Genomic DNA, 13180 nt, shown 5'->3' on the forward strand with positions numbered 1-13180 from the left:
AACCTTGGACACGGTGTTAAATGTCATTATTTTCAGCTGACACTAAAGAAGGACCTGGGAAAAGCTTCTCTCCGGGCGATACTGCATGTAAATCATTCGCTCTGAAGGAAATGACTTCCCGGGGCTGAGCGTTATTAATCTAAATTCTCTGTAAGTCAAATTGTTGCACATAATAAATATGGAGCAGCTTGTGATGCTTATCCGCTGTGACATTCCATTCTTGCTAAACATTTTTTCCTAGTTTGTGCTCCGTTCATGTGTGGATGGAGCTTTTCATTGAGACAGCTCCGCTGAGTAGTTCGTGCCCGCGCCATGTGGTGCAGAGAGAGGACACGGCGGGGTGTCTCTGGCCTGGTGAGGTGGAAAAAGGGCTGGGAACCAGGGCTTCTGCTCTGCACTCTGAAACAGTAAATATAAAGCCTAGCTGTCCGCATGGCAGTCTCCAGTGTGTTCATCTCAGAACATCTCTGTCTACCCCCTCCACCATCAGCGAGCTCCCTTAATGTATTTTTAATGGCCGTAAGTAAAATACTTCTCACCCACACAACATATACATGATTGAGTTTGCAGATTTGAGGATAAACCGTACGCTTTGGTGTGTGAATAACGAGTCAATGTATATGTCTCTCCTTACATGTGACAACATGCATTTATGATGCTAGCTCTAGTGGACACTTGGGGATACAGTACATGCTCACATCAGCCTATAATCCCAGCAGCTGTGTGGCTTCAAACCGCAGCCAATAGAAAGCAAGCCTTATAAATTCCCAGCCTGACATATTAAAATAAGCAACCTTGATAGAGGGATCATTTGCATTTGTTGTCACACCAAACACTCTGTCATCTCCCACTCTGATAAGTGACTCAAGCTAACCACATGGTTGGATGAGCACCATAACAATCACGCTAGGATTTAGTCGTTAATGCAGTTAACGTAGCACATTGAAGAAAAGCCGCTAATTTGCAATACTGTGTACTGTTACTAATTGGTATAGTCCTCAAACAATCTGTAACTGTAAAATAGCTGCATGATGAATGCTGAAACCCTCACAAAAAGTTACATCTTGAAATCTTTCCCTCTAATACACCACCACTATATCCAAATACAGTCAAATGGATCTTGTGGCCCAGGGTCTTGCATTTTTCAGGTTTTTGTTAGTGTTTATAAGAGGGCAACATAAATCCCTGTATTGTGCTACATTTCAAGGATGCCTGATGTTTCGCATGCATTATGGGACAGCATTAGAAATGTTATTGTAGATATTGGTCAATAATATTGAATATTAACTATTTTTATTGAAAGTGACAAGTAGCCAAGTATGATGACCTATACTCGGAAACTGAGTTCTGCAGTGAACTCATCCAAGTGCAAAAACACAGCACTGAATAATGAACAAACACACACACACACACGCACATACACCATAAACACACACCTGGAGCAGCGGGCAGCCATTTTTCTCGCAGCGCCAGGGGAGCAGTCGTGGTATTGAAGGTGAAAGAGAGTGCTGGGTATTTTTGTTGTAGGCCTACTGTATTGACTGCAATACAATAATAAAAAAAAAAAAAAAAAATATATATATATATATATATATATATATATATATATATATATATATATATATATATATATATATTATTTAAAGCCACAAAACTTTTCAGACACACAAAATAAATTGATAATCTCAATATCAGTGCACATCTTTAGTAAGAATCTGTACAATGTTGGCGCCGGAGGGGGAGTCTAGTGGCCATGTGGTGGCAGCATAGAGGAGGGGGAGGGACAAGGGGGAGGTGGGTGCTGCTGGCAGGCCTTATTATGCAGGTGTAATTGCACACACATAGGGGGAGTGCAGCCTCAAGGTCAGAGTAGGGTGGCTCATCAGCTTCAGCCGGTAGCAGTTTAATTAACTCCTCTGAGGGACCCTTCCAAAAAGCCTCTAATTTAATATGCAGGAGCATAGATACACATAGATGGGGGCCATACCTAGGCACCTTTAGGAAACCACACTGTAATGTTTACACATACTCAAATATGCATAAGTGCCTTGCATGTTCCTCTCTGACAGAAAATGGCCACATAATATCCAATCACTGATGTCAGTGCATCTCATTTTAAAACAAGGATTCAGCCCATTAGGAAATGTTTTGCTGATACATCACTAATGCACCATTTTGCAATTATTCCTTTGTCAATAAATAAAATAAAAAGGGTCAATCCACTTGAGGACTAGAAAGACATATGGATATTAACTTTGATATAGTTCATTTGCAGAAGGAAACTCAAAAAGCAAATATAGATCCAGCAATATTAAAAACCTGATTGATAAGCTGACAATTCTATATTATTATTATTATTATTATTATTACATGCTACTGGCAAAGAAGTTGTGCAAAAAACTTAGTTAGCTAAAGATTTTTGAAAATAAAGACCTAGTTTATATGATAAAGTATATTATCAATATGCACAAAATACTAAGTTTATTATTATGATACCTTAATTTTTCCTTACTCACTAAAGTAATGCACTGGTAAATGTTGAAATACATTAAAAATACAGAAACTAAAGATAAATAGTTAAATAGTCAGTTTATATTATTATTTTCTTTAATAACTTTTTTTCTAAACTTTTACACAAACCCCCACTACTCGCCAGTTTCACGTTAAAATTGATCTAAAAGGTAAAAATGCATAAAAAGCCAAAGCACAAAGCCACCACAGATGGAACATCCAAGAAAGTATGACCTGAAACAAAAAGTCAGAGAGTGTGATTATGCAATTGACCAGTTTGGACATTACATACCTTAGCTCACAGAAAGGACACTCTCAAAATGTAGAGGACAGCCAAACACAACAATACCAACAAACATACATAGTGTGGTACGCCACCTCTAAGGTGCAGAATAAGCAAACAAGCCTTAAGAGTGTGATCTGACAGGGCTCGGCCCAGAAAGTGCCATTAGCAGTTGCTTTATGAGCCTATTATCAAGATGTTGGCTTGGGAAGATGTGCTTGTTGGGGTTGTGGAGGACAGATTGGTATCACATTGTTTGCAGATCAATCCAGAGCTTTAATTAGCACGGGGTCGAGCTGGGCAGACCCCCGGCGTCAGGTACGGCCCATCCAAAAGAAGCTTACAGGTACCCACAGCCCTAATCTCTCCACCCATCACGCCCAAATTAAAGCAGCAAATGGGAAATTGATTTCTGGCCCCCTGTCCGCTGCAATATCTCCCTTTGTCTTAAGGACATTAGGAGGGTTTGCTCCTTGCCTAAGCTGTTCTTTAAAATGTTCATTATTGATACCGAGAAGAGATTGGCATGAGGCCAAAATAAGCCTTCCACCTCCAGTATCTGCAGTACTGAGTTTTTCACACCTGACTGCCAGGGGGAGGAGGGAAAGAACCCTCCAGCCAATCGCAGAGCCTGACAGCCCCACTTCACTAGCAGCCGATAATTGGTCTATCTAGTGTTTGCTTCAGAGTTCTCCTCCACCTTTCCACACCTATCACTCCCTCTGTGTAAGAGGAAGACTCCGACAGATCTCCAAAAAGTATGAGTGAGTCAGCAAAACCGCCGAGACAGACGTGAAAGTGAGTACTCCCGCTTCCTCAAGAAATCATATAGAACTAATGGGGTATAATCCATTTCCCTTCCAATATGTCACCTCTTCCAGATCTCTCTTTGGCTGCCGCTCTGTTGATGCCTCCACTTATGGAAGCGTACTATTTTTCATTTGAATGAAGCTTTCAGGGGGGGAAATTCCCATCACAAAACATCTTACAGAGTCAGCAGGTGGGAACGTAAAGTATGTTATGTCATCTCAAGCATGTGCAGATTTCAACCAAATTCATCCCTGGGTCACAGAAGCAAGTTGCGATGCCCAAAGCAAAAGTTTCCAATGCTACCTATAGCCAGCCTGAGTGTAAATGAAGAAAAAAAAATGTTTTTATTTTTTTTAAACAATGTATATTTATATAGATTTTGTATAATATCTATATATTTCCCCTTTAAGCCTTGAATGAAAATAAAATTAAAAAAACTTTTTTTCTATTTATTGATTATACTCTTAACCTAAAAAAACATTTGCAAGTAATGCATTATTTAGTTAAAAAAATGTCATATTTAATTCAATGTTTTTCTTTTTGCAATAGTTTGCAAAATCTACTTAATTTTCAACTTTGGGTGAATTATCCCTTTAACGCTTACATTTTAAAACCAGAAAAAAATAGATGTACTGTATCAAAATGGATTTTCAGTGGCAACGTAACACTGGCCTGAAAGGGCAAGAAACTGTTCTGTGAGCTGGCCTGAAACTATCTTGCACTGTCCCTGGGTCAGCGGTTCATTCTTATTGTTGATCCCTGAAATGAGAAAGATAGCTTGACGGTGACAAAAAAAAAACAAACTGGTCTGTTGTTTCAAATCCTCTGCCTCTACACGGGTTCTGTTCTACTCTTGGCTGAAAGGTGACGAGTGAGCCTTTGGGCGGGCAGGCACAAGCCTGGTGGTAAGAGCCCGATAAATCTGCCTGTATGGTGGGGCTCTTTTCTCATTTGTTAAGCAGCCATGCGTGAAAATGTTAATGAAGGCCTCTATAATCTAGGAGATTCTTACTATTAAAATTTAGTTCACGTCCCTGGCTTTCTGCTTACACACTGACTATTGTGTGCATCAATCCTTCCACTGTCGGACTAATAATAGATCTAATTGCCTCCGTCAGCCTGGTTGCTCTGCATCTCATTCTCTCACTCTCTCTTTTACACAAATACACACACACATACGTAGTACACACACTGTCTTCCGCCCCCTCTCATTCCCCTTGCATCTTAAAAAGAGGTTTAGGCCACATAGACACTGTCTGGGTAAACTTCTTCATTAAAACGCGACAGCAACACACCAGTGTCCATCACCTATCCAGCCCTCATTTACCATGAAATATTAAGTGCCCATATGCCAAAATATTTACCAGGCCAGACCCTTGCACAGCAACCCTTTCTATCTCATTCATAATAGATGAGTCACAATAAAAATAAACCTTATCGCGTGACGTTTCCAGTGACCTCGAGACTTGGCTTTCATTTATCTTGCATATTTACTAACTAGTTCTATATGTGAACGCAAAAATAGAAAATCTGAAACCACTCGTGGAACTGAAATATTCAAAATCATTCTTCTTCTGACAGATGTTTGCGTTTCTTAATTTATTCACACAATTGGATTGCCTCCTTATTTTGTATATCTCAAATTAGCTCAGTTTGCAGGCCAAAATACAACAAGTTGACAATAGCACAGATATTAAAATATGACAGTTGCACATTTTGCATAAACAGTGCCAAATATTTGAAATGAAATTATAAGTATCAGTGAGAAACAATTATTGCCAACCTGTAAGAGGCAATATCTGGCCATTACACAGCATTCATAATCATCTTAAAAATCAAATAACACTCTCTTAAGATTTTTTTTGGCTGTCTTTTCTCCCGCAGAATGAGAGGAGCAGGTGGGCCGACCCCAGGGTCCGGAGTCCATCCAATTAAGACACATAGAGAAGAGCACATTCCTCTATACTAGTGCAGCTTCCGCATGGCAAACACACACACACCGATACACATTCATTTGGACGGAAACACGCAGGCTGCTAGCACAGGCTCCCTTCCCAAATCAAGCTGTTTCCACTTCAGGATACTGCATGGATAACTAGTGACTCTTGTGCACCCGGGCTTCAGTGTTGCTGAGATTTGACTGGCTGTACTGACCACGGCTCACCCACACTGATGCTCAGATAAGCCACCTCAACCTTGATGGAAACAGAGAGCGGAAGAAAAAAGAGAGAGTGAGTGAATGCCCTCAAAAATAAACTCATCAACAAACTGGCAGCACAAACAAAAAAGGATTACACGAGCCAACACAACTGTTTGCCCCCAGTATCCCGAACAAGGACCAGCTATGCTAATTTGCTTGAACATTTTTTTTTTTTTCAGTATCCAAGCGGTTTAAAACAGCATGTGAAAATTTTACACATTTACATATTTCAGAAAGATAAAGCACTTTGCACAAAAAGAGCTATAAGTAAACAAGATTTAAGCAGTAATCCCAAAGTACTCTGTAAATTATATTTTTCATTTGCTGTGCAGTTGCACTGGGAATAATGATCAAATATATTTCAGACTTTTTCTAAATGGAATTAAAACTTGTCAGATACACAACTCAAAACTGAATACTCCTCTCTAAGCTAGATAACAAATTATTATTTGCAATTCTAAAAATAAGAACATATGATTTTATTATATTTTCCATTTCCCCATCTACGTCTCATAAATACTGTAGCTACTTGTGAATGTAAATGTTTGTGGGAAAACTGGATTCTCCACTTTTAAAACTACAGTATCACTTGGACGCAGGTCTTAAAGGTACAGTACTTTTTTTTCTATTCTGTAGATCTGTAACAGCATGAAAAACTAGATAACGTCTGTGTTTGATGCAAGAAAATGGAACTAACTACATATAAAGAGCGAGGAAATGAAAAGGCCATGAAATGAGAATAGCTTTAAAGTTCAATAAATTACTACGGTAAAATGACAAAATATAATATCCATTATAATAAATCTGAACAAAACGTTGGCACAATATTTAAATTTATAATGTACCACCTGTGATTGAAAAGTTTATCACAGATGACTTGAATGCGTGCTACACAAATTTCAGGATCTTTAATCTCATGAATCATTCTCAACTGTGTATTTTTTATACTCTGCCTCTAAGGAGTGACGTCAGTGTAAAAAGGTTAATTGTCTCTTTTAGTAATAAAGTGTTGGACTGTGAGCCGTGACTGACATAAATGGACAGGGCTTTCATTCTAGTGAATTTTCCCTTGCTGTGTGATCTGGATCAAGGGTCAATTTCCAACAATTGTGATTTATTAATAATGACATTCAGTGCACTTTATGTGACATTCCTTTTATTAGAGACTGGTGATAATGTGGTCGAATCTGTGGTGAGGGCTGTCTGCCCGTGCCATCTTTTATAGACAAAAGAGCATAAATTTTAGCCCATCTCCGCCTTTAGTGACAAGAAACGATCTCTGTGATGAAATCTAACAATAGTCCCCAGTGTGTTATTTCACATTACAATTTACATATTTTACTAGGGTCATCAAGAATTGAACAGTGGTTTTTGGGGGTGGGGGATGTCAGGGATATGCTCAATTGAAAGAATCAATCAAAAAATTTTTACAAATGCTATAAATAACAATTCAGTTTTTCTAACAAGTAAACTTGTGTGAGTGTGCCACAGGCGTTAAAAATGCTGCTATGGCTAGCATAGGAAATGTTTGCCAGCTCTGAAGGTCAAGTATCCTTCGCATCAGTTGTGTGTGTGCATGAACATTAGAGCAGCTGGGGGTTTATGTATGGGGGCTGCCGATCATTGACCACCTTACCTTCCTGCCTAATTAACTCTCTGTGCCCGTTTCCATGTCCTGCAAGCCCTCACCTGTAAATAAGGCCAGACATTTGACATCAGCCTGCTCCTGTGATGTAGCCCTCATTAGACCCCACTACATCCCTCTGACCAGACACCATTAAACCCTCACACAAAACAAAAAAGGAAGAGAGAACAACAACGTGTGGAACAGATGTACAAGAACAAGAAAGACAAGGAGTTGTTGAACCCTTTACTACAGTCAGTTTCCCAAAGGAAGAGCTCCCGAGTGGGGTAAATATATAATAGCAGTTTGGGGAACATTTAAAGGGATAATGTTTTTTTTTTCATTCTTGGACGAACTACCCCTTTAAGATGTCACTTACAGGATATTAAACTACTACTACTTTCTATCACCTGCCAGGCCATGATAGATTGCAGAAATCATTTTTCACATATTGTTCTGTAAATAGCATACAGAAAAAGCTGATGCAATAAGCTTAAAATGTTACATAACTATTTACCAGCAATCACTTCCCAGCATCTTCATTAGAAAACACAATATTGGCTGTGCAGAGAGCTTCGCCTTGGTCTCTGTGCAATATGGGTCAGCATCCTAAGCTCTATGGCTGTGCATGTACATTACCACCTGGGCCTTGTCGGTCTGCCTCCGCTGTGGCTTTCCTGCCATGACCAAGATGGAAAAAGCTGTTTTACTGCAAGGTTTATTTGTTTGCGTGTTTGTTTTTTCTTTTCTCTTTCATCTTTGTCTTTCAAGGCTGCCCTCTTCTCTCCCTCCACACTCCCCAGAGAGCGAGGGAGCGAGAGGGGGATAGTGAAAGACCCTTTGAAGGAGAGATGAGAATTGAAATGGGCCGCTGCTGATATGTGAAGGAAAGAAGATGAAGCAAGTCAATCTGCCTGTGAAGACACAGGACAGAAAGGACAAAGAATAGGAGCAAAATGGTAGAGAAAAGGATGAAAGATGGGCAGAGATCGAGAGAGCAAGTGTGTGGGAGAGAGAAAGCAGACAGAGATGCAAAAATAAAAGAGTAAAAACGTGCTGAGGATTAGAACCACGGGAAACATGGATGTCAGAGACTGATTGGTTGGTACAAGCCAAAGATGAGTAACATCAAGGTGCATACATTTTTTTTTAAATAGTGACTTAATTTCTTTCCATTAAAAAATACCAAAACATTTAACTAAACAAATTTGTTTCAAATTAATAATCATATAATAGTCTTACATTTTGAATAATAAATAATATTAAATAGTTTATAATCAAAAAATGTACTAAATGAAACTAAATATATTGTTTTAAATTAAACATGTCGTAAATGTATAACGTAAATGTAATTAAAAAAACAACTTCACACATTTAGTAAAAGTCATCTTGGCTAAAAGTAATTGCAAAAATGGCTCAGTTAAGAGAACTTAGTTCTAGAGTTCATTAGCATCATCTGACCTCTTGGTTTTGTATCTTATACGATGACATGTAGACGTCAAGTGTGCCAATTCCAAAAGTGACCAAATGTTTTTCAGCCCCGCTGAAACCTCTGCAAATGGTTTCTAGAGTAATACTGTAGGACCACAGGGAGGCAGTGTTGTGAATGAGCTGACTTAACTGAGTTTTTAGATCAAACCTAAGTGGCTGCATAATCAGTACATGCTGTTACATCGAAACAGTGTGGTGTGACTGATAGAAGCGTAATGAATCAAGAGATTCCATTTAAATAATCCGCACGCCAACCTGCGGCAACAATGAGATCCAGGTGAACCACTCTGGACAAGTAGAATAGCTAATTTGATCGCCTTTTGGTGACCTACAAAAGGAATCTTCGGAGCCTCTTCAGCAGATTTGTAATTAAGATATGCGCAATGCCATTAGTCAGGTTTTGTTTTGTATTATTCTATGAAGTGTGCATCCTGTGCATCGCTCACATTGTGAGTGTCTGTAATTAGTCTGCCAGGAGAGAAGGAAAGAAGAGAGGGATGCACAGTAAGGGACCAGCGTTCAGTGTCTCTTCTGATATGTGCGAGAATGGAAATCTCCTGGCCTTCAAGACAGCATTCACATCCTTTATTCACAAGCCCTGCATCCTTCTCAAGCCTCTTCTGATGAGTCTGTCATTTATTTGTTTGCTGGTTTGTTATTTTTTGTGGCTCTAGGGCATGCATGAAGAACAATAATAGAGTACAACTCACACAAACGCACACACATTGTTTTTTTTCCTCTGTTGAGAGCTGGACGTCTCTAGTGAGTACTGCATATGGAAAGAGAGCACAGTAAATATTAATCATGCTGTTGACAATGGGGCCATCGTGTGCTGAGATGAGCTGACTGGTAGCAGCATGGCACTGCTAAACTCAGCCGGTGTTATTAAATATCTCAACTTGATGTGGCTTTTGAAACAGCCAAACCTGACTGGTCAATTGGTATTTTGCCATGAAATATTTTATATAATGGTCACTAAAGTATATAGTTGAGCATTATTCTGGGCAACTATTGCAAACACTGTGCTATTTTCATGTCTCTTGTATCAAGAATGATTTATTTCTACATAATAAATCCAATCAAATGATCAATTCAATATTCCATGTGCATTTAGACTTGAAAGCAGACATTTAATAAAAAGGATAATACTGAATGTGTAAAATAAACCCTGTAAAAATAAATAAATACTGGTGAGTTGAAAGTATACAATAAAAAATACTAATACAAAATGTACAAAGCAATCGGTCTAGTTAAAATAAGTTTTAAACTTTTAAAACCATGTGTGCAAGACCATGTCTTTTTTTCCATATTTAACTGCCTGCATCTTCTTTTTTAAAGCAAAAACGTATTCTGTGTGAATGACCCCTAACAATGCAACAACATTACAGTAATACTAGTACTGAAGTTGTCTGAGGTCATTTTCACAACAATCAATAACTAAGACGCCAGATGGGACAAGCTGTGTTTGTATGAAACACAGAGAGCGAGTATGTGCTGTGAAACGAGAGACATGAAAGTAGCGCTGGTCTCAGTTACCTAAATGAGTGAACTAATATAAAGCTTTGCCATGGATGACAGCAAACTGTGTCTGAATGCTGCAATCGACCAAACAGAATAGGGTATTCCAGCCTCAACATAATTTGCAAAAATGTAAAGTTAATGCTAACTGTAAATTATACCTTACATACAGGGTTCCCAACTGACATGAAACCAAAAAAACAAGCTCGGAATTACCAGATAGCATAAATGAAAATATTATTATTAAAAACAACATTTAGCTGAAAAGTTGAGCATAGTCTCTGTGTTTCTGCTGCGTTGTGTTCCTGCTGTAGTGTGGACAGTCAATAAAGGGCCAGTGAGTGTCTTTCCCTTGAGGGGCCCAAGGCCCCTGCCTCCTCACACTCTTTTTGCAGGTGATAAAAGGCTGTGTTTATGAACCCCCCGCCTGGGAATAACACACAGCCTTGCCCCCTCACACCCCTCACAGAGCATGGAAATTTGTTTCATCCATCCATTTCTTTATCCTTGCTTTTCTCTCAAAGGGACACTTTTATTCTCTCTCTGTCTCTCTCTCTTTCTTGTCCTTCTTTATTCTCTCAATCTCTGACATTAGTTTTTCCCTTTGCTGTTCTGCAAATCTTCTCCTTCACCTTTCTGAACCTCCTGTATGTCCAGAGGCTCCAAACAGGAGCACTGGTTGGGGACTCTGAGGGCTCGCTTCCACTTTAGAAATCCTAATCCACACCTACTGCACTTCCAGCGCTTTGTCAAGCACTGCTTTGAGAGTAGAGCTCCCATTATGTTTAACTTACTCAGCATAGTGCGTCGAAAAATTAAGCAACAAAAGGTGAAGACGCAAAAGATGCGAGGGAGAATGAGAAATGAAGGGACGGCTGTGGGGAACACAGATAGTGTGCTTAGTGTTCACAAACCCCCCAAAAACCATTTTCACAGGGACAAAAACCTGCATAAATTTTGCAGTGTATAAAACGTGAAAGGTATTATTTGTCAGAAAGGGATTGGGCCAGTAACTAGAATTACAATTGGCTGCGAATAAGCCACTGATAAAAAGGTTCAATTTACATGACAAGATTACATGTTTTCCAATGTTCTCAATGTAGAGAGGAAGTCTGGAGAGAGACCAGTTTTCACTATTACTTTTCAAAGATTGTCTTTTTATTATTATTATTATTATTATTATTATTATTATTATTATTATTATTATTATTATTACTATTACTATAATTATTATTACAAAGGTAACCAACAAAGGTTTGAAGATAAAACACTTGCTGTCTTCAATAAATTGAATTTCCTTTTTTTTTTTTTTTTTTTTTATATGTGAGAACTATATTGCCAAAACAGTAGACTGCAACCAAGTAAAAATGTAGCTTTGACATTTTTGTAATGTGATAAATCCACGGCATAGCTCAATGCCGTTCAACTTCCCCTAGGTGATTTCAAGGAAAAGGTGAATGTGTAAAAAACAACTAGTTTTCAAAGGATTAAATGTAGCAATAGTAACATGAAATTAGTTTCTTAAAGTTGTTCACTAAAAATAAAAAAAATAGGCGTGAAGAAATCTGTATATTAACTATGACTAGAGCTAACTCACCAATGAAACATTACAACAATCAAAAACAGCACCACTTTTTAACTAATTACTTAAAAAAAAATACAGTTTGATTAGAACATTTCTATTAGAATGTTTTAAACATATCACATGTACATATCTTCAACATTTATCGCATTGAAATAGAGTTGATAGATTTATTTTAGACAACTCACAAACTACACTCTACTAAAAGCCTGTAAAATGTCATGTCATGCCAATGATTCTCTATGGATTTCGTTTTTCTTATAGTATAGCTGGATTTGAAACTGTGCAGTTCTGAACATCCTTACTTGATAAGATACTGTATTCAATAATCTCTGAAATCTGTCAATTTTGTCAAATGAAAAGAACATTTTCGGACATGTCAGTACTCAAGATAAATGAGAGACAAGCTGAGGTCCTGTGGCAGATGAATTGGGGTTCAAAGTGAATACAAGGACACAAAACAGCAGCACGCACAATGCAGTGAGCTTAAGTAAGACAAAATCAATTCAAACAACAATGTGCTGTGCTGGGACCCGGTGAGCCAACAAGCTCTCAGCTTTTCAGGATTTAGCTCTGAGACCGTCCCGCCCAGCACTTTGTCATCTTCTCCTACACAGACACACCCATAGTTCGCAGACAATTTATTCTGAACCACACTTCCTGTTATCATAAATCTGTATATCCGAAGCACAAGGCAATCCCCATCTGTCTTACTCACTCATGTGGTGTCTGTGTGCTCGCTGACCACTGCCCCATCCAGCTGTAACAGCCAGAACAGTAGGTGCCTCTCACTCATGCATCGTAACAAGCGTCTAAACGCATACAAGGCTGGCCAGGTGTGGTTTCTATGGTGTGTTGGCTTGCATGCTTGAATTACATTGGCTCTGCTGATGTGTGTAATGAGGACAGAGTCAGGTCTTGTGTGCTCCCTCTGAGCTGACATTTACCACCACCACATTTCGGCAAACCACCGAGATGTCTGTGAAATAAATGTGCAAAGGTGTGACTTCTCTCTCCACAAGTCCACGGACAGAGCCAAGGGAAAGAACAACCTGACCCAAACCCGACTGTGTGGATGGAATCATTACTGCATCACTGTTATAGACTGCAAAAGAAAAAAAAGTTGTGGAAAAAAAAGCATGTCACATTGAGGGACTTCTG

At 38.8% G+C, this 13180-nt stretch overlaps 1 protein-coding gene across 9 annotated transcripts in view; it reads right to left on the reverse strand.

The window, feature by feature from the left end:
- camta1a (calmodulin binding transcription activator 1a) overlaps window positions 1-13180 on the reverse strand; it is a 300932-nt gene that overhangs the window by 199816 nt on the left and 87936 nt on the right. The window lies entirely within an intron of this gene.

The sequence above is a fragment of the Puntigrus tetrazona genome, chromosome 23, assembly GCF_018831695.1.
Source record: "Puntigrus tetrazona isolate hp1 chromosome 23, ASM1883169v1, whole genome shotgun sequence".
In the NCBI taxonomy this organism is placed as follows: domain Eukaryota; kingdom Metazoa; phylum Chordata; class Actinopteri; order Cypriniformes; family Cyprinidae; genus Puntigrus; species Puntigrus tetrazona.